The 19,532-nt window shown below is 41.4% G+C and overlaps 2 long non-coding RNA genes across 2 annotated transcripts; one reads left to right on the top strand and one right to left on the bottom strand.

Moving 5' to 3' along the window:
* Nucleotides 1–11,929: 11,929 nt before the first annotated feature.
* Nucleotides 11,930–15,255, bottom strand: LOC136540366 (uncharacterized). Its single transcript, XR_010779934.1, has 3 exons — nucleotides 15,102–15,255; nucleotides 14,319–14,476; nucleotides 11,930–12,245 (listed from the first exon to the last, which is right to left on the bottom strand). It is a non-coding gene; the product is annotated as an uncharacterized lncRNA (long non-coding RNA).
* Nucleotides 15,256–16,042: 787 nt separating this feature from the next.
* LOC136540365 (uncharacterized) lies at nucleotides 16,043–18,714 on the top strand. Its single transcript, XR_010779933.1, has 3 exons — nucleotides 16,043–16,491; nucleotides 16,606–16,712; nucleotides 17,030–18,714. It is a non-coding gene; the product is annotated as an uncharacterized lncRNA (long non-coding RNA).
* Nucleotides 18,715–19,532: the final 818 nt, after the last annotated feature.

Genomic DNA, 19,532 nt, shown 5'->3' with positions numbered 1-19,532 from the left:
AATTGAAGTACGATATAGTAATTAAACACGTGGAGAAGTGTATATAGTACAACTTACTGGTATTTTAACTACATTAAGTGGTGCCTTGCAATCCTTGCGATGTTGCCGAATAAACTCTTTCCAAACCCTGTGCGACCAATAATGTACGATCGTTAATAAATTATGGCAAAATCTATTCAATAATAGTTGTGCGCGAGAGATCGAAATTACCCCTGGATAATGTCTATCATATCTTGGTATAGTGCCCGTTCTTTTCTCAACGAGTCAAAGATTAGTAACCGACTTGAGTTTAACTCAATGACAATGAGTATCTAGTGAAAACTGTATTGGTTTATACACATACGTACATGCATATAAGTTGTATTGATATTACATAAAATATGTAGACTACATTATTATTAACACTTACTCAAAGTTGTATGGGAAAAGTATTATTGTCTTATCGTGTTGCTTCACGAAGAACATCATGATATTCTTCTGTGCTTCAGATACCCATCGCTCCTTGACAATAATACCGGTTTTGAATACGATATAAGGATCAATGAAGCCAACACTGGTGTCTTGTATTCTTTGGAGCTCTGACATCTAGAATCTATATATAAATATAAGTTACATGTGAGGATAATTATATACACGTACGCATGGACATAATCTGTATTACACGACAAATTATGAAAACCTTGAACATAATTTAGTATTTTATTACACAACATAAATGACACACACATGGTTGATTAATTAACTAAGTCTGGCTACAACGTAAGCAATCCCAACTATCACTAAACAAACTAAAACTACAATGCACTTCAGTAACATAATTATTTCATGATCGTACGTAACTAAAACAGACAAATCATTCTTCTGTTGAATATCAATAAGCTTCTCCTACTGGCTCACTGCCTTATCAGCAGCAGCCGCTACCTCAAGCGCACCCAAATTCTACACGAATGTAGCATAATCTTCCTCCCAGTACCAACCATCGCATCCATTGCCCTCCCACTGTAATTAAAGCAAAAAACTATTTAGTCAAAAATATTCAATAAAAGTAGGTCAATTAGCCATAAAGATAAAATGCGTAAGAAACTCACATCGCGATCCGGGCACTTGTAGAAAACACGACCCTTGTTGGGTCCCTGTCTCTTGACTCGGTACTCCATCACAATCATCTGCTTACACTTGCCGCAGATAATGAGAGGGAGTTCTGGCCTCAGTCGTTTCACAACCGAACAAGAGGCCGATGATCCGGTACCGGTTGTCATCTACTTTCTATACTTATTTTTGCAAACTAGTGTAAATTTCATATTTTCTAAAATGATATATTTAAACAAAACTAGTACGGATTTCACATGTTTCAATAAATAACCATCCGTACTAGTTGACCTTGCTTACGTGATCATCTTGGCCAGTATTTTTCCACCGGACGGCACCGTACTTGGCCAAGGAAGAGCTCCGATTCTATGAGAAAGGGAACACGGTCTTCCACGACCGTTGCCGCTCTCCCTCGTAGCATCAAAGTTCCTCCTTGACGTTCGTTGCCGCTCGGCAGAGAACATGTTGGCCGAGCTGAACACGGTCCGCAAGTTCAACTAGTACGGATTTTCTATAATTTTCTAACTATTTACTAAGTTTTTCATTTCATGGAAAATTTAATTCTAAAAAAAGGCATGATTTCTAAGTAGTTCATTTCATAGAAAAAATAATTCTAAGTGGCCTGCTCGATATCGGCGAGCTCACGGACGTTTAGGTTGCCGAGGATAGTAACATTTGTAGATGACATTTGTAGGTCTGAAGTTATCAAATATCCATTAAATTATAGCTCAAAAACATGTTTCAATAAATAACCATCCGTACTAGTTGACCTTGCTTACGTGATCAACTTGGCGAGCATTTCTCTACCGGACGGCACCGTACTAGGTCAGGAAGAGCTCCGATTCTACGAGAAAGGGAACACGGTCTTCCACGGCCGTTGCCGCTCTCCCTCGTAGAATCAAAGCTCCTCCTTGACGTCCGTTACCGCTCGGCAGAGAACATGCTCGCCGACTTGAACACGGTCCGCAAGTTCAACTAGTACGGATTTTCTACAATTTTCTAAGTTTACATATAAAATCATAATAAAGTCCAACATATAAAGTTACACATGCATCTACATCGCAAAATGAGATAAGCTACTGATAAAACATAAGAGGATTAAGTTTGTTACCTCCAAAATCGAAGAGCAACACCAATGGAGGGGGAGAGAGCAAGAACAACAGCAAGCTGAAAAACAGAGGCAGTGAGTTTGAATGGAATGGCTCGGGCTCGGGGAGGAAGAAATGAGCTGAATTATAGGCCGGGATTATTAGTCCCGGTTAAGGGTCCAAACCGGGACTAAAGATTAATCTTTATTTCCGGGGCATCACCCAAACCGGGACTAAAAGCTTTAGTCCCGGCTGGTATTACCAGCCGGGACTAAAGGTTTACCTTTAGTCCCAGTTTGTAATACCAGCCGAGACTAAAGGCCCCTGCCCCGCGGACGACCGTTGGGCAGGGACCTTTAGTCCCGGTTGGTGGTCCTTTAGTTCCGGGGGCAAAAAAAAATGCCAAGGCTAATGCCAAATTAAAACATCGTTCTAAAGTTTGTTCTCTAGTAGTGTGGTAGTCCACAAGCTACTCGCCTATTCCATATGCCATTTTTCTAACTTTTGTTTCCAACTCTCAAGCGTGCGTGGTCAAACTTTCTGATACGTTGCCTCCGTCCAAAAAGAAATGAGCACCTTAAAGAGTACTCTACTTTCCTTTTGGATCCTTAGTTTTTGATAAGACGAGAAAAAACTCCTCTCCAACAACTTCTAATCCATGCTTCTAAAATTTATACACTTGGAAAATCGTCGCGGTCGCGCGGATACTACTTTTCCATACGAATCGGTGGGTCAATCCAAAGTGGAAGGGTGTGGAAAAGAATAAGGACTAGAAAAGGGTTCTTGATGCAAATGTACGAGAGAAAAAGAATATATAAAAATGGTTAAAATAATTTAAAAATAACATAAGATTCTTGATGTAAAATTGTCTTCTACATTTTAGGAGTGGATTATTGAAAACTCTTAGAGACGACCTTATTTTTTTTTTCCTGCTAATACCTTTTTAGGACTTGCAAAACAACTTGTTTTTAGAAAGAAAAAATAGGATACTATTGGAGATACTTCCTAAGTTCATAAATGCTTTTTACAGAACAATAGCATCAACATATGTACTTCCATATATGTTTATTATAACAATATTTACTCCCTTTGTTCTAAAATAGATTAATTCTTGGAATCACTATAATTCAAACCGTCTCAACTTTAACCAACTTTATAGAAAAGAGATAGACCTTTGGGATGGATGGATTAATAATACTCCATAATAAAACTTAAAAGGACAGTAATTTCATGCAGTACGATCCTTTGACGTCTCGGTACAACAACTAATGATAATAATTGAGCATAAGGTTAAAAGGAAGGAAGTGCAAAACTGTTCACGCAAGCATAATATGGTCCGGTTTAGTTTCCAAAAATTTTCACCCTAAACTATCACATCGAATCTTGCGGCACATGCATGGAGTATTAAATATAGACGAAAAAAAACTAATTGCACAATTTAGTTGGAAATCGTGAGACGAATGTTTTAAGACTAATTAGTCCATGATTAGCCATAAGTGCTACAGTAACTAACTTGAGCGAATGCCAGATTAATTAGGCTTAATAAATTCGTCTCGTAGTTTCCAGGCGAGCTATGTAATTAGTTTTTTTTATTAGTATTCGAAAACCTCTTTCGACGTCCCAAAACATCCGATATGACATCAAAAAAATTTATTTCGTGAACTAAACGCAGCCATACCATACCTAGTGCCTGTTTAGTTCCCAAAATTTTGCAAAATTTTTTAAGATTCTCCGTCACATCGAATGTTTGGACGCATACATGAAGCATTAAATATAAATAAAAAATAAAACTAATTACACAGTTTAGACAAAATTCATGAGACGAATCTTTTAAGCCTAATTAGACTATGATTGGACACTAATTACTAACCATTTCTAAAAAAATTTTATCAACCAAACAAGGCCCTAGTGTACGCCGAACTTGACCCCTGTCACACGCGTGTACCTCGCGGGACTTTACTTTTTAACTACTCCGTACAACAAACAAGTCACGCTCATCGCCGGAAATCAGGCTATAAATAAAGTCGCCTAGAGCTGTACTAGTAGAGCTCTAGGAAAACTACAATAGTCGGAGTTGTTGGTGAGCTGCAGGCCCGGTGCACGGTGTGACAAATGATAGATGCATGCATCACGTGGCCGATAGCGATAGGTGACGGCTTCGTTTATTTCGGCGGTGGCGATGGCAACCCTGTCACTGACTCACTGCCGGCCGGTCCTTTGCGATTAGCCAGCCCATCCCCCATGCCCGTGCCCCGTGCCGTGCGCCCGTGCCCACCATGCCCTGCTGTGGTGTGGCGAATGGCGGCAGCGCACTGATTGATGCATGCTGTGCTGGAACGGCTGCGCATTGCGTGTTGCGATTGCGACGCGGCCAGCTTCAGCCGGCGTGACAGCATTATTATTGCTAACCAAACATAGTACGTAATATATATATAATACTAATAATAAGCCAATACAATGATGGGTTAACTATAGCGTCGTCCTGTCGATCTTGTCGCCGAGCTACTCCTACTAACCAAACAAAATCGTCTGGAAAATTTCGGTATGTTCGCTGGTTAGTTTCTATGCTGGTTTGGACTGATTGATGCTATTTTATTATGAAAGAAAAACACTGTTGATTAATTGGTTTGGGCTGACTGAAACCAAGGAGCGAACAGGGCGTTTGACGAAAGTAATAAGAGATACCCTAGGCCCTAGCCGGCTAGCACTAGCACGCCACTAGCAGTACCCAACAGAGACACGCACACATCGATTTTCGTAGCCCACGACTCCACTGCACCACTGTGGCACTGTCCCGTTGGTAGCAGGCTAGCAGCCAAGATCTTCCGATCGAGCCCGGAGCGCACTGATTGGGGTGTGGGTTCGATCGGATACTCGTACGGAGTTCGCTCTGCGGCTGCGCCAACACCACGTTGATCGTCACGTGGAAGGTGCAATGGCCTGGAGGATTCCTTTCCTTTTTTTTTGTGTATTTCAATCCCTGACGATTTGCAGTTGGGCGAGATATGCGTGTCAATTTGGTGCACTGTATCAATTATTTATTTTCATCAGCCTGTGTCGTCGTGTGTGCTTTGTGCTTATGTTCACCGTTAGCTTTGGAGTACTTCTGCTCGTGTCCGTCAATTTTGTTATTTAGAAGAAAAAAAATACTACACAGTGATATGGGCCGTTCTATCGGCCGAATTTTTTTATATTTTGACATTTTTTTAAAGTTTCTCACAAATAGACCCCTGACGGAAAGAATTCAGAAAATGGACCCTTACCTCGGCGCCATTGATGCTGGCGCCGAGCTAGGCGCCAGCGTCTCTGGCGCCGAGCTGCTGAGCACGGTGAAAATGCCTGCCAGGGGGCTCGGCGCCGGTCACTCTGGCGCCGAGCCTCCTGCCATTTAAAAGTGCATGCAGTGCAGTGGCGAGTAGTACATGCTCACTTTTAAAAGTGCATGCAGTGGCGCAGACTGACACAGCGCATTCAATTGGACTTGAAGAGTCACATCAGAGTAGTACATTCAATGGGGACCGTGCAGCGCATGTAGGAGCTGCACTTCAACATATTCATGTTTCATATAAGGCCTGGTTTAGTTCTAAAAAATTTCACCCCAAACTATCACATCGAATCTTGCGGCATATGTATGGAGTATTAAATATAGACGAAAAAACTAATCGCACAGTTTTGTTGGAAATCGCGAGACGAATGTTTTAAGACTAATTAGTCCATGATTAGCCATAAGTGCTACAGTAACTACCATGCGCTAATGATGGGTTAATTAGGCTTAATAAATTCGTCTCGCAGTTTCCCGGCGAGCTATGTAATTAGTTTTTTTATTAGTATCCAAAAACCCCTTCCGACGTCCCCGAAACATCCGATGTGACATCCGAAAATTTTCATTTCACGAACTAAACACAGCCTAACTGTACCACTCAGTTTCACCCACCCTAAGCAAGTACAGAAACGACAGGCCTAGTGCTATATTTGCACAATGTTAAAAGATGACACATACATTGTACAGTGAGATTAATAAAGTCACTCACTTGTTGTTCACTGTCCGCAACTGCTGCCTTTCAGCATCCATTGACCTTAAGGCCTCACTAGCCTACTGACGAGCACATTCCAGTTCCTGCTGTGCTGCTAATTGCAGAGAAGCAGCCTGCTCAGCCTTCTGATTAACTTCATTAAACCGAGCTTCTAGGTCATCTTTTTCATGTAAATGTGTAGGAAAAAACACTAAAGATCAACTTCTTGATTCAATAATTCAATATATTTATGAAACATGAGAAACAGGCAGCAAAGAGTCGATTACACCACAACAATCGTTGAATCAAATTGTACTAGTTTATTCTCAAACTAATGTACACATAGGACAGCTGAAAAATTCCATATTTAGGGAGAGACTGAGGCAGTGAAGTAAAAGATCTACTATTTTCAAGCTAAAGTGAAGATAGGACAGATAAAAAATTGGTTACTTCTTACCTTTTGTATATCTTGTATACGTTGTTTTGCACGCTTGTGAAGCCTCAGAAACTTGGTATCCAGCTCAACATATTTGTCATCACGTTCTTTTAGTTCCTTTTCCATTTTTTGTTCAGCTACATGCATGGAACTAATGATGAATTAGACTCTAAAACCAAAAAAAAGGGGGGCAGCAATGACTAGGTTGTATTACAGATTATAATGACATATGTCATGACCTCATAAATCTATTCCAGCTTTCAATTTTAGTTCTTATTATCTACTAAATATTTTTCTCTATATTTTATGTTGAAACTCTAGTGAGTTGCCGTTGCTTTTATTTAAAAATATTATTTCTATTTTGTTAAATACGTATATTATAGGTCCTAAAATGCACAATATACAACATGTTTGGCTGGGGCTGAAACGATTGTTTACGACCAAACGAACAGGGCGATAGACAACCATTTGGGGGGCTCTAGATATTGAATTTCTTCTATCGAATAACTTTGTGTGTATTAGTAATTTCTCTTTGGCACCTCTGCTGTTTGTGCCATGTTTGCTTTCCATTTTGCTTTTAGAAATCACGGATTCTGTTGTTTCCTTAACTTTCAATCACATCCAGTCTTATTTTTAGTAAGAGCAGAGGAATAAAACTGAAATCACTAAGATACGGGCTTAAGACTGATCATTGATGAAGTCCAATTTAAAACAGGGAGGGTAGATCATATTAGTATATTTAATTTCTCAATGATACAACTATCTTAGCCACCTACCTTTTCCTGTACTGAGATGTAATTTACCCGTACAAGAAACAAATATACGCAAATAAATAGGGGCTAGCTGATGTGACTCTTCAAGTAATTAAATGCGCTGCACCATCTGCTCCTCTGCATGCGCTACACGGTCCCCATTGAATGTACTACTCTGATGTGACTCTTCAAGTCCAATTGAATAAGCTGTGTCAGTCTGCGCCGCTGCATGTACTTTTAAAAGTGAGCATGTACTACTTGCCACTGCACTGCATGCACTTTTAAATGGCAGGAGGCTCGGCGCCAAAGTGACCGGCGTCGAGCCCTCTGGCAGGCATTTTCACCGTACCCAGCAGCTCGGCGCCAGCATCAATGGCGCTGAGCTAAGGGTCCATTTTCTGAATTCTTTCCCCAGGGGTCTATTTGTAAGAAACTTAAAAAAAAAAGACCAAAATATAAAAAAAATCGGTTCTATCGGTTGGGCTGTTGATGGGTCTCTATGGAGCCGCCGGCCGTCCGTGCGATTTCCTTCTCCTGCGCACGCATTAGGCGATGGGACGGCGAACCGACCCAGCGGCATTACGGCAGCTGCGAAGGGGCCCATGCGGATGGAAGCCAATTAATCGGCCGGACGCTAATCTTGCTCCTTTCAATGGGAGACGGAAGGACTGGGTTTAGGCAACAAAGAGATACACATACATCATCAAAAATAATGATATGGTATAGAAATTATGAGAAGATAGAGGATATGAGTTTCATGCAGACGAAAACCGTATTATTTCCAACCCACGTGCTGAAAACTGAATAAAACTCCACAGGAAATATTTCATTTCGTAACACGTTAAAATACGTACTACGGAGCACGCTTCGTTTCATCATCCACACCTCACTCTTCGAAAAAATGCAGGAAACTTAGCACTAAGAATAGCTTCAGTAGATAAAAAATCATTTTCTCTCTTGGATAACCCTTTTGCTACATCATCAAATTGTACAACCTAATTAATGCAATAAGCTATTATAGCCAACAGTGTTGAGCTGCCCTTATTACTTCTATTCGTGTTCCTCCATTTTGTAATGAAAAAAGTTCATTTTACCTCCCCAACAATTAAAACGGTCTAATTTTTCTTCTCGAACTTTAAATCCAGACTTTTTTTTAACAAGCCTTCAAAACCGGACATCCTATGGCGCTCAACTACCAAAACCTTTAAATTAACCCCCTAACTCAGTTTAAAGTGGTTTTCAAACTGGCCTCATCTTTTTTAGTTAAACAACAACCCGACAAATACTAGATAATGTTTATAAATCACGAAAAATGATTCTAAGCTTCTAAAGTTTCCAAGAAAAATACTAGAAACAGGGTGAGACACGACAAACCCAAATACAATATTTTGAGCTTGCAAAAAAAATCCTTTAGAAGCTTTAAAGATTATATTTAGCTATAAGAAAATGGGAAAAGTATACAAAATTTCAATAAAAACTTACAAAACATTATAACTAATGTATAAACTATTTTTGAAAATTTTCAACAACAAAAAAAACAAGATGCAACCAACATGGGGACAACGCTGCATGTGCTCATACTATGCATTTATGCGGGTTGCATGTCATGTGTTTGTTTTTAAAATTTTCAAAAAATGTGTTTAGACATCTATTATAATGTTTTGGGGATTTTTATAATTTTTTATATTTTTTTCTCATTTTCCTAGAGGTAAATATAATTTTTGAAGCTTTTAGAGATATTTTCATGAGATCTAAATATTTTATTTGCATGTATTTAGTCCCAATATATATTTAAATGTTTTGGAACTTTTAGAAGCTTATAGGCATTTTTATGTGTTTGAAAATTTTATCTAGTGTTTACCAGATTTTTTAACGAAAAAGGATAAAATCACCTCGAAAACCACTTCAAACCGCCCCATGGTAATTTAAATTGTTTTATAAGAATCAAGGGTGTAGAATGTCTATTTGTGAAATTCAAGCAGGAAAATTATAGTGCAATAATAGTTTGGAGGAGGTAAAAGAACCTTTTCTCTTTTTGCACCAGATGGCAGCATACAGCCTATTCTCTCAGTTGTGCTGTCTATGGGTCTCCCTATGGGAGCTTCACCTGTGCTTGCGAGGATGGTCGGACCAAACACAGCTAACTACTCTCGCGCGAATGGCCCTGTGATGCAGTGGTAGGGCAGTCTAGCGGGATGCTACCTACCGGATTCAAACCATGGTGTCGCACCTATTTTCTAGATTTTTTCTAGAATTTGCAGGGTATACGCTAAAAGGTCCTAATATGGCTAGAAGTGGGGTGAATAATCTATTTAAAAAAATCTACAAGATCACTAGAGCAATTTAATTAGTATGACAAATAGCAACATACAAACTTGCTCTAGCTCTAAAGGGTTGCAAGTCACCTATCCAACAATTCTAGTCACTATAATCACTAGGCACACAGTTGGCTAAGTCACTACTCAGAGCTCTCACACTTGCTACACTAAAGAGCTCCACTAGATGAATTTAAGCAACAAAGCAAGCTCTCAATTCTAGCTACACTAAAGAGCTTGCTATAGAGTTTGCGGGAAAGTAAATGAGTGAGTAGGATGATTATACCGCCGTGTAGAGGAATAAACCAATCACAATGTGAAGACAATCAATCATCGAAAGAAATCCAATCACATAAGAGACACAAGATTTTTCTTCCGAGGTTCACGTGCTTACAGGCACGCTAGTCCCCATTGTGTCGACCAACACTTGGTGGTATGACGGCTAAGAGGTGTTGTACGAACCTCGTCCACGTAATTGGATACCGCAAGAATCTACCCACAAGTAAGGTAGCTCAATGACACGAACAATTACTAGAGTTGCCTTTGGCGCTCCGTCGAAAAAGGCACAAGACCCCTCACAAACAACCGATCGAGGCCGGAGACAATCACCAACTCCGCTCAACGATCCTCCAATCACCAGGCCGTCTAGTTATCGGCAAACACCAAGAGTAACAAGCTCACACCAGCCCAAATCACCCAACTAGTGCCACAAGATGATGCAACTCAATGCAATGCACTAGAGACTCTCCAATCTCACTCAAGATGATGAAATCAAATGAACAAGTGAGTGGAGTGTGTTGCTCCGCTTTCAAAGGGTGTACACAAGTGTATGAGGTGCCAAAAGGGTGGCCAAGGCCGGCCACACCCTCTATTTATAGCCACACTAGCAAATAGAGTCGTTACCCCTTATAGCTACTTTCTGCGACGGCACCGGACAGGGCGGTGCGGTCATCAGATAGGGCTGACGGTGCCCTAACAGTCGACCAACGGTTAGTTGGTCACCGGACAGGGGGTGGCGGTGCCACCCTGGCCGAGCCCCAAAAACACTGCTCTCTGGATAATTAGGGCGGTGCACCGCCACACCCATGGCGGTGACCATGACGGTGCCCCCCTCGGCTATAAATCCAACTTGTTGCCCTCGAGTGAAACAGGGCGGTGGCACTGGACAAGCAGTGACGGCGCACCGCCGTGCCCATGGCGATGAACACCGTTGTGTCTTGTGACCAGCCCATAGCGGCCCTTCTCTGTCAGGTCCTGGTGGGCACCGCCATAGGGATGACGATGCACCGGACAAGTGGTGGCGGTGCCACCCAGGCACCACCACTAGCTCTCTAAGTTGCAAACTTTGTCGTGTTTCGATCCACGTCAACTTGAGCTACTCCCCGCAAGCAATGCTAACTCTAAAAGTGTTTTCTCAAAACATATTAGAGCTAAGTTAGCATTTCTCAAAACATTTTCGATAAAATATTTTCACTTGCTCTTCGATGTGCACTAGGTCTAAATGCAATGCATGAAGTCCAACACCTAGTAGCACTAGATGACCGAATTATCTAGTTAAGAACCCCTCTTAATAGTACGGCCATCTATTCTAAATGTGATCACTCTCTATAGTGTCTTGATCGCTAAAACAAAACTCCTATTTATACATTTGCCTTGATCTCCATAGGATTTTTTTTTCTCTCTTTCTTCTTTTCCAAGTAGAGCACTTGATCATCACATGTGGCCATCTTCATTATTTCATGTGATCATCATCACTAATTGAGTGCCACCATGCTCCATAGATTGCAACAACCTAGTTCATATCACATCTCATGACAAAGGTTAATGCATAGATTTTATTAATTATCCAAAACCAAACTAGGACTTTCACACGCATGCGTGGACATTCGGTGGTACTGCGCGTTTCCCACGCACTGGAGACTAGAGAGCCTCCCAATCTCTTCTTTGCGTGTGTGCGGACGCACAAGCGTGTGTGTACGTGTGGAGTACATGAGTTGTGTGCATCCAAGTTGTATCTCATGAAAAAAAAACTACTCTCACTAGCCTCGTTCGGTTCACACGGTTATCCAGGGAGGGATTGAGTGGATCCCTACCATGTCACTCAAACCTCTTGAGGATTGAATACTCTCCTTTTCTTAATCCCCCTCTTCAAAAACTGCATTCGGTTTTACCTGGGACTAAGCCAGGGATTGCATGGCGTGGTCATCAACTCAAAGACACACACATGTGCACATGGTGGTGATAAACACTCAGGACCCAAAGTGCTATAATATCATGTTTAAACATGGAAATGGTTCCTAGATCCAAAACATAAATTACGATAATACCCAAAGTGCATAAATCCAAAGCATAATTATGTAGCCAGTTTGAAAACATAAATATTCTATGTTGTCAAAGCAACAAATAAACAAAACTGACAAGGCTTATTCTCAAAATTCAATAGGTAGCTTATGATGATGCAGGATAAAATAGAATGATAAATCCTCTTCTTGTACTCAGACAATGGCCTTCTATGCCTGTCTAGTAGTTTTGAGTATTGACCTTGGAGCCTCCTGCAACAAACCAACATGTAGTGTTCAATACATGCTTATACAACAAAACGAGCTATGGAACAGTCAATTACACAAGTAAAATTAATACCACAAAAGTGTCAGGAGATCATTGGAGAAAAAAAAGTACCATTAAACAACCTGAATGAATTCACTGTGTTCTAGCCTTCTAGGCTTCTAGCCATGTCACAACAGGAACTTGCTTTTGTATCAGGCAAATGCCAGTTGGCAAGGAAAGGAAGATCGGAAGAGTACTAGTGTCACACTCAGATTCCATTGTCTAAATTGAAAAGTGAAATAAATAGAGGGAGTACTACAATTCACAAGGAAAATTATGTTAAGAACCATACTAAACTCAGAGCCAGCCAGTCAGTTATTTACTAGTATATATAATTGACTGTACAAGCGTCCATTCAAAACTCAACAAAAGCTAGTAATTTCTCTGTTTCGAGTATAACTTCACTGAACACACCGCTAATAACTAATTCATAATGATAGTAAGAGCATGCATATGAACTGAAAATGCACTGGTGAATGGTAGACTGGAAGTTAAAAGCTGATGAGTGCAAAGCTAGAAGAACCAATCTTGTAGTTCTTATACAATGGTCAATCTGCAACGCCAAATTGTAATTTTGATAAATAAAATACTCTAATAAACCATAGGGTATTTATTTCTTGTTGATTCAAATAATGCAACAGGAAAAGGAAAACAAATCTCCTGGAACTGGCTTAGACAGCACTGCAGCACAATTTATTTTACAGCTAAGGACAGGGATTCATAATGTTTGTGCGCATTCATATATATATCAAAATTGGTGAGGACATGCATTACTTGTTGGAGCTCAATAGGTGATGCAATGCTATCTTCCATGAAATGTTGAAAGTGTATAAACACATACATGCTTAATAGCCTAAGCAAGTAATCGTAACCAAAGTTGGCTTGCTGATTAGTTGAATAGCTAGTATTGTTGGCAAGACTCCAAAGCTTTTCTTGATTGTTTTCATAATTAATTATAATCAAGTTTGTAAGCAGCCAAATCTTATCAATTCATATAATTAAAGGATCCATAGGTAACATATAAGAGTGCTGCGGATGGCACCCCACCATTTACGCAAAATCCTCCAGCACACATATTCATACAAAACACAAGGAATCATTATCTTCCCCTCAGAACAGCAACCAAATACCTTCATAATATTATCTATCCTACCAGGCATACTATAAGCACAGGCGGAGCTACCTTAGGGCCATAGAGGGCCATGGCCCCCCCTTGCCGTGCATCAAGTTCCATGGTCGTCATGTGCAAGTGCATGCATATTTCCACACTGTCTACTCGCATAGCTGTTTTGTCTGTTACTACTTAAGGGCACGTACAATGCAAATTAGACTCCTGTAAAGGTGTTTAGATGGAAAGAGAAAATATTATGTAAGCAAGCGTCTCTCTACGAACTTAATCTACAACGCAAAAAATATTTAAAGGCGCTTATGATGCGGCTGTTGTGTCGCATATGCGGATAGATTTTCGAGCACTCAGCTGAAGGGATCACGCAAGAGCCGGTGAAGCGTCGCTGCCTCGAGGAGCAGCAAATCCATCCGTAATCGCCAACCGAGTCGTCCACTCTGGAGTCCACGGTGGCAAAAAATGATTTAACGGTCCATAACAGTCCATTAGCGCCCCATGTTGCACAAGCTCTTATCATTAGACCTTAACTGACTAGATGCAGCTTGCAAGCTTTCTGGTAGCTCATGGTGCCATGCTTGCCTGTAGCAGTAAGTTCTTGAGGCCCGTTTGGCCCCTGCTTGCTTTCAGCGCTAGCTCCGCCACTGACTATAAGGGAAGATATGGAGATGTAGGAAATGATTGAAGTATTTCAGAGGAAAAGTAAAAATTTCATATTTTTTTTTACTGCAGTAGTAAGGCGTGCAAAGATTTAGTGCTGCAGAGTATGCATGTCCACCATACTTTGAAGAAAAAAAACAGATTGCTAAACTACAGTTGTGCAACAATTTTGAATGCTTATTAAGAAAATAAATTATGAAATGGAAAACATATGCATCAGATGATCACAACCAACCTTCAGTACCCTGTAAGTGCCATCAGTAGATGTTCTTATGCAACATCATTTAGCAAGTAACGCACCACCACTATCTAGGATCTGAGCAGCCTCTGCATGTGTCACGACCAACCAACACATCTGAACCTAGAAATTGTCCTAGTTGGGTCTCAAACAACCTGAAAAAGATTTGCATGATGAAGATTAATACAAACTTGGCCTGAAAACCAACGAGAATTGCAGATCAGTAAACCAATAAGGAGTGCAGTTGAGCTTAGAAGAAACCAATAGTTTGTATATGATCTGAACAAGTACAACTGAGTTATATATGTAACCAGATCTCAAATGTAGATCAAACAAGTCCCAATTTGGGTACTCCTATTTGGGTGCACGCCCACTCGATAAAATACGTACAACACTTTTCAACAAGTCCTAATTTGCATCGCAAGTACGAGCAAACGGCAGGATTCCTCCGACCAAATTTACTGCCAGCCGTCCAGCGGCCCCAACCCAGGTCGCTAGCTGATGCCGTATGCAGCTATTGCGCCGCCGCCGCGGCCGGTTGGTGGCTGCCGCACACCCACGCGCAAGCCGCTGTTCCGCGGTGTCCGCGCCTGGCGCTTCCGCCAGATGCTGCATAACTGGAGCTCGAGGCTCAAGCTAGAACCCATCTCCCTCTACATCCACTACGACGAGCCTGATCTCACGTCTGCCAGCGACCGGAGGCCGGATCTCGCCGCCCACGAAGTTAACCAGTCTTTGAATCACCTAGCCCTCAGTCATAAGAACTAAGAGCCGCCTTACCAGAGAAAAGGCTCGTGGACGTCGGAGTGGAAGCGCTCACCGTCGCCGTTGCCGCCGCGGCGTCGCGTCCTGCGCCGTCTCGTCGCCTGGCTCGCGTGCTTTCGTCCAGCGCCAGACTCCGAGCCGGAGGTCTGACTAGTGGATGCGTTCCGGGCCGTGGGTGAGGGGCGATTTGCAAAAATAGACCCACTTGTCATCGTAATCAAGAAGTGCTCTCGAGTGTCATTTTTGTAATTTTTTTGTGGGGAAGTGAAAAGTTTTTTTTTTTTTTGAGAAATGGGAGTGGAAAGTTGGTTCCCAGCCTGTTTATTTTCCGGGCCAGCCCAATTTTAAATGGGCCGCTCCGATCCACCTGGAACGGGCTCCAGAACGGGCCAATCAGACAGAACCGAACGAGGCCTAATCAGGACAGACCATGGGATCCCCTAACGAAAAGACAGACCATGCGACACGGAGAGAAACTTTTTCATTATTACGCGACGAAGGATCACTCATTATATTAGGCCACGAAGGATCACTTATCATATTATTACGAGTACCACCAAGGATCACTTATCATATCATTATAATCACACTGTGACATTGATAGAGGAGCTCAGAACGCCGTTCTTACTTATGTCTAAATCTATATCTATACTATAAAAGGAGCGAAAATTGAAAAATACCATGTACCTGATGGCTTCATCTCATTTAATCTGATGGTTCCTATTAATCTGACGGTGGGTCCGTAGTAAGATCTTACGCGTAAGATCTTACACATTAGTTGTTTAGTCCTGTTTTTTTACACCGAAAATTTTGTACCCGCCCGCCTCCCACGCCGCCGTCGCGCAACTTGGCGGTTTTCTTTTTCACCGCGGTAACCGCCGCTCCCTTCGCGATCTCAAGGAAGCGCGCTCGCAAACCACGCGCGCACTAATGGACACTCGCCGACCACGCGCCCAGCGACGGACGACGCGGGGAATCAGCGCCCTCGCCGACCACGCGCGCGACGGAGGTGCCGCGCCGCGGGCTCAAGTGCGCCGTGGTCGGCGTGCAAGACCATCGACAACGACATCGCCGTCATCTACAAGTCGTTCGGGTTCGACACCGCCGTGGACGAGGCGCAGCGCGCCATCAATGCCGCGCACGTCGACGCCGAGAGAGCAAAGAACGACATCGGGGTTGTCAAACTCTTGGGCCGGAACAGCGGCTTCATCGCCATGTAAGCCACGCTCGCCAGCCGCGACGTCGACTGCTGCCTCATCCCGGAGTCGCCCTCCTACCTCGAGTTCGTGGAGAAGCGCCTCCGCGGCAATGGCCACATGGTCATCGTCGTGGCCGAGGGCGCCGGCCAGGACCTCATCGCCAAGAGCATGTGCTTTGCCAACACCATGACGCCTCCGGCAACCAGGTGCTCCTCGACGTCGGGCTCTGGCTCTCCTCTGCTGTCGCACAGCGCCCTGCACGGCGCCATTGCCGGGTATGGAAGTTGTATTTGCTAATTGTGTGCCACTTGTTTCGGCAGGGAGCCATTGAAAGCAAAACGACTACACATCACTATCAAACTACAATTTACCTGAAATTGGGTGCTGTTGGTTGTGGTACAAGGGTGCGTAAACAAGATACAGCAAGGTAACATTTTTCTGTATAATAAACACAACCCTTTCTTTAAATGATGATTACTCCTCCATTGAACAGCATTTATCAGTATTCCAAACAAACTTTATTTAAATGGTCTCTCTTTCTCTTGTTCTATTCAAGAGATAAAGGTCACGCAGTGCTAAAGACCCAAGCTGCCTTTGGAGGCTACAAATCTACTAATATCTCTTTTCAGATTATGGAATATCCGAAAGCACAATTTTCAGAAAAGGATTTTCCAATGTTTATCAAAGAACCTACATGTGTTTCTATATCTCGTGTCTCACGTTTACTTCTATTTTTGTTGTCAGATCATATGGCACATCTACATATATTTGCATGGTTCCGGGCTGGTACAAAGATTTAGATTCTGCACGCAAGATCAATGGAGTCTGTTTCAAATGACGTACATGCAAAACTAACCAGGTTAGTTAATGCCTTCTCTGTTCAGACTTTGATATTTTGCTTAGCGGTAGCAACAGTACATTACTAATAATAACATCCTCCACCCTTAAAAACACAGCGAGGTAGAGGCAACTGGGGGTAACAATGTAGGGAGGCCCCATGGGGCAGTGGACATGCTTGGGGTAATGGGGTCCCAATGGCGCTCAGTTCGTGAACATGGACCGAAACCCCATAGACAGTGGTCTGCTCCCTTGAACCTGTGCAGCTCAACTAAAAGATATCTCGCGCATACTTCAAAACAATTTCTATTAGCAGCAGTACACATGAGGGCTGCTCTTGGTAGAAGGTGTGGCTTCATGTGTTTCGTTGGATCTCACAGTGGGAAAACATACTAATCTGAATCTATTGTAGGTTAAATCATCGTGGTTAGTATCAATACACTAAGTTCAGTGTGAAATAAAAAGATATGAGTATGTTTGAGGTTAACCATGTGAATTACTAATCAAATATACCTGCTTTGCTTCACTCAGTGTAGGAAGCTATAAGTAAAAATATTTCTGTCATCTGCTGAAAAACTTGATTCAGGAGTCAATTTCCAAGGTGGTTGTGCATACACAATGTATCTACCTGAAAATTGAGGCAAGTACTGCCACTTCATTACTTGGAATGGTTTTGCACTGCTAGGGAGATTTCACTTTTATTATGTTTTGGTTAGGCAATTATCTCACTGAAAGAGCTAATATTAGTGGATTGAAGCTAATTAGTGCATTGATCATTGATGAATCATTAGAAAACAGAGTTAATATTCCTTTTCTGAAATTTATCACATAGCTATGCTTAATATTTTGGTGTGCATTTTAACATATACAGGGATGGAGGGTACTGAGGCTGGACTAGCAGTTACAAGTTACAACTGGTTCTCCTGTCGATGCATTCCACTCATAGGAAAACATGACATCTCACTGATTTTCTAATTGTCTCTTGAAGTAATTAGTTCACTAAAATGGTAACTGGCACCTCCTAGAGTATCCGTCACAAACCAAAACCACCATTTATAGTGTTTGCATGGTCATGACAGATTTATAAGGCATGTTTTTCCCTATATGGTTTCAGTGCATATATCAGAATAACATGAAGCCTGGATATAGTGTGAAAGAGCATATATGGCCAATGTATATGATAATTCCTCGAAAATATGTTTGCTACTTATAAAACCGTGATCATTTCCTGAATTTTCTTTACTTCTTATATAGTCCAAGCCAAAGTGAAGATGAATGAATCAGTTGTTTTTGAAGATTTTATCCTATTGTTTGGGATAGAGAGTCAAATGAATGTTACTCTTGCCTGTGGGGTAAGTAAACTTAGATGGATTCAAGGCAAACACAGTGCATTGCAGGATGATAAGTTTTGTAGCAAATTTGATTAGACGACACTAAAATAACATCAATTTTCAGTTTTGAGATTATGAATCTGAATTGCACTACTGAAAACTGTATTTTCCCCGTGTGCCACTTTTTTTGACGGGTCTCGAAAGGATCACAGAGAAAATGTAATTAATCTGTCAGTTCACGTACCTCATAGAAAAAATCTTATTTCCCCCTCGGTCGATATACAATACTCTCAAGTCGGTATACAGCTGAGATATTGGCATTATGTCCTTTGGCACTGAATGTTCTAGAATAGTTGTACATCATCCTCATCCAGTGTAATATTTCCAATTGATATGGTTATTGAACTTTCATATTTTCCCAAGATATTTTTGTTTAGTCATTCTTTATTGTATTTAAATGTATCTAAATTATCTTGCAAGAAGACACATGATGCATTTTTTAATATATGATATGAATTGTTGTTATATGTCACTTCCAAGTTAACAATGTTTCGGGCTTGTTCAGATTTGGTCTCAATGGTAATCTTCTTTTTTATGAGAATTTTAAACTTGTTTAGATTTTTTTATAGTAAAATCTTTTCATTCAAATTAATATCTAAATTGTGTCGACATGTACATATCATAAGTTGTTCACATTTGGCTCTGATATACAGATGCGGCTACTTGCACTGCATCAACCTAGGTTAAGATGCGAGATCATCTCGAGCGATATCATTGGGCATTTCCGCATTTGTAATAAATACTAATAGAACTATTGCTAATCATATGAAGCAACACAAATTTACAGAATAATATATCGCATTGTATATTGACTTATCATCTATAAGGGATTGTGCTTATATGCTAAAAGGTCATATCCATAACCACGCGCGTGTCGCACGTGCATGTCCACTAGTTATTAGTGGCAAGAAACACCTACTATCTTTTACCTTGCTAGCTCACAGCCCACCAGAGGATGGAGGCTGCCTTATCATTGACTTGTCATGTACGAGGGATTGTGCTTATATGCTAAAAGGTCA

Source organism: Miscanthus floridulus, chromosome 2 (assembly GCF_019320115.1).
Source record: "Miscanthus floridulus cultivar M001 chromosome 2, ASM1932011v1, whole genome shotgun sequence".
NCBI lineage: Eukaryota > Viridiplantae > Streptophyta > Magnoliopsida > Poales > Poaceae > Miscanthus > Miscanthus floridulus.
Note: the sequence above shows the minus strand (reverse complement) of the source record. Positions and strands in the feature narration are given on the sequence as shown.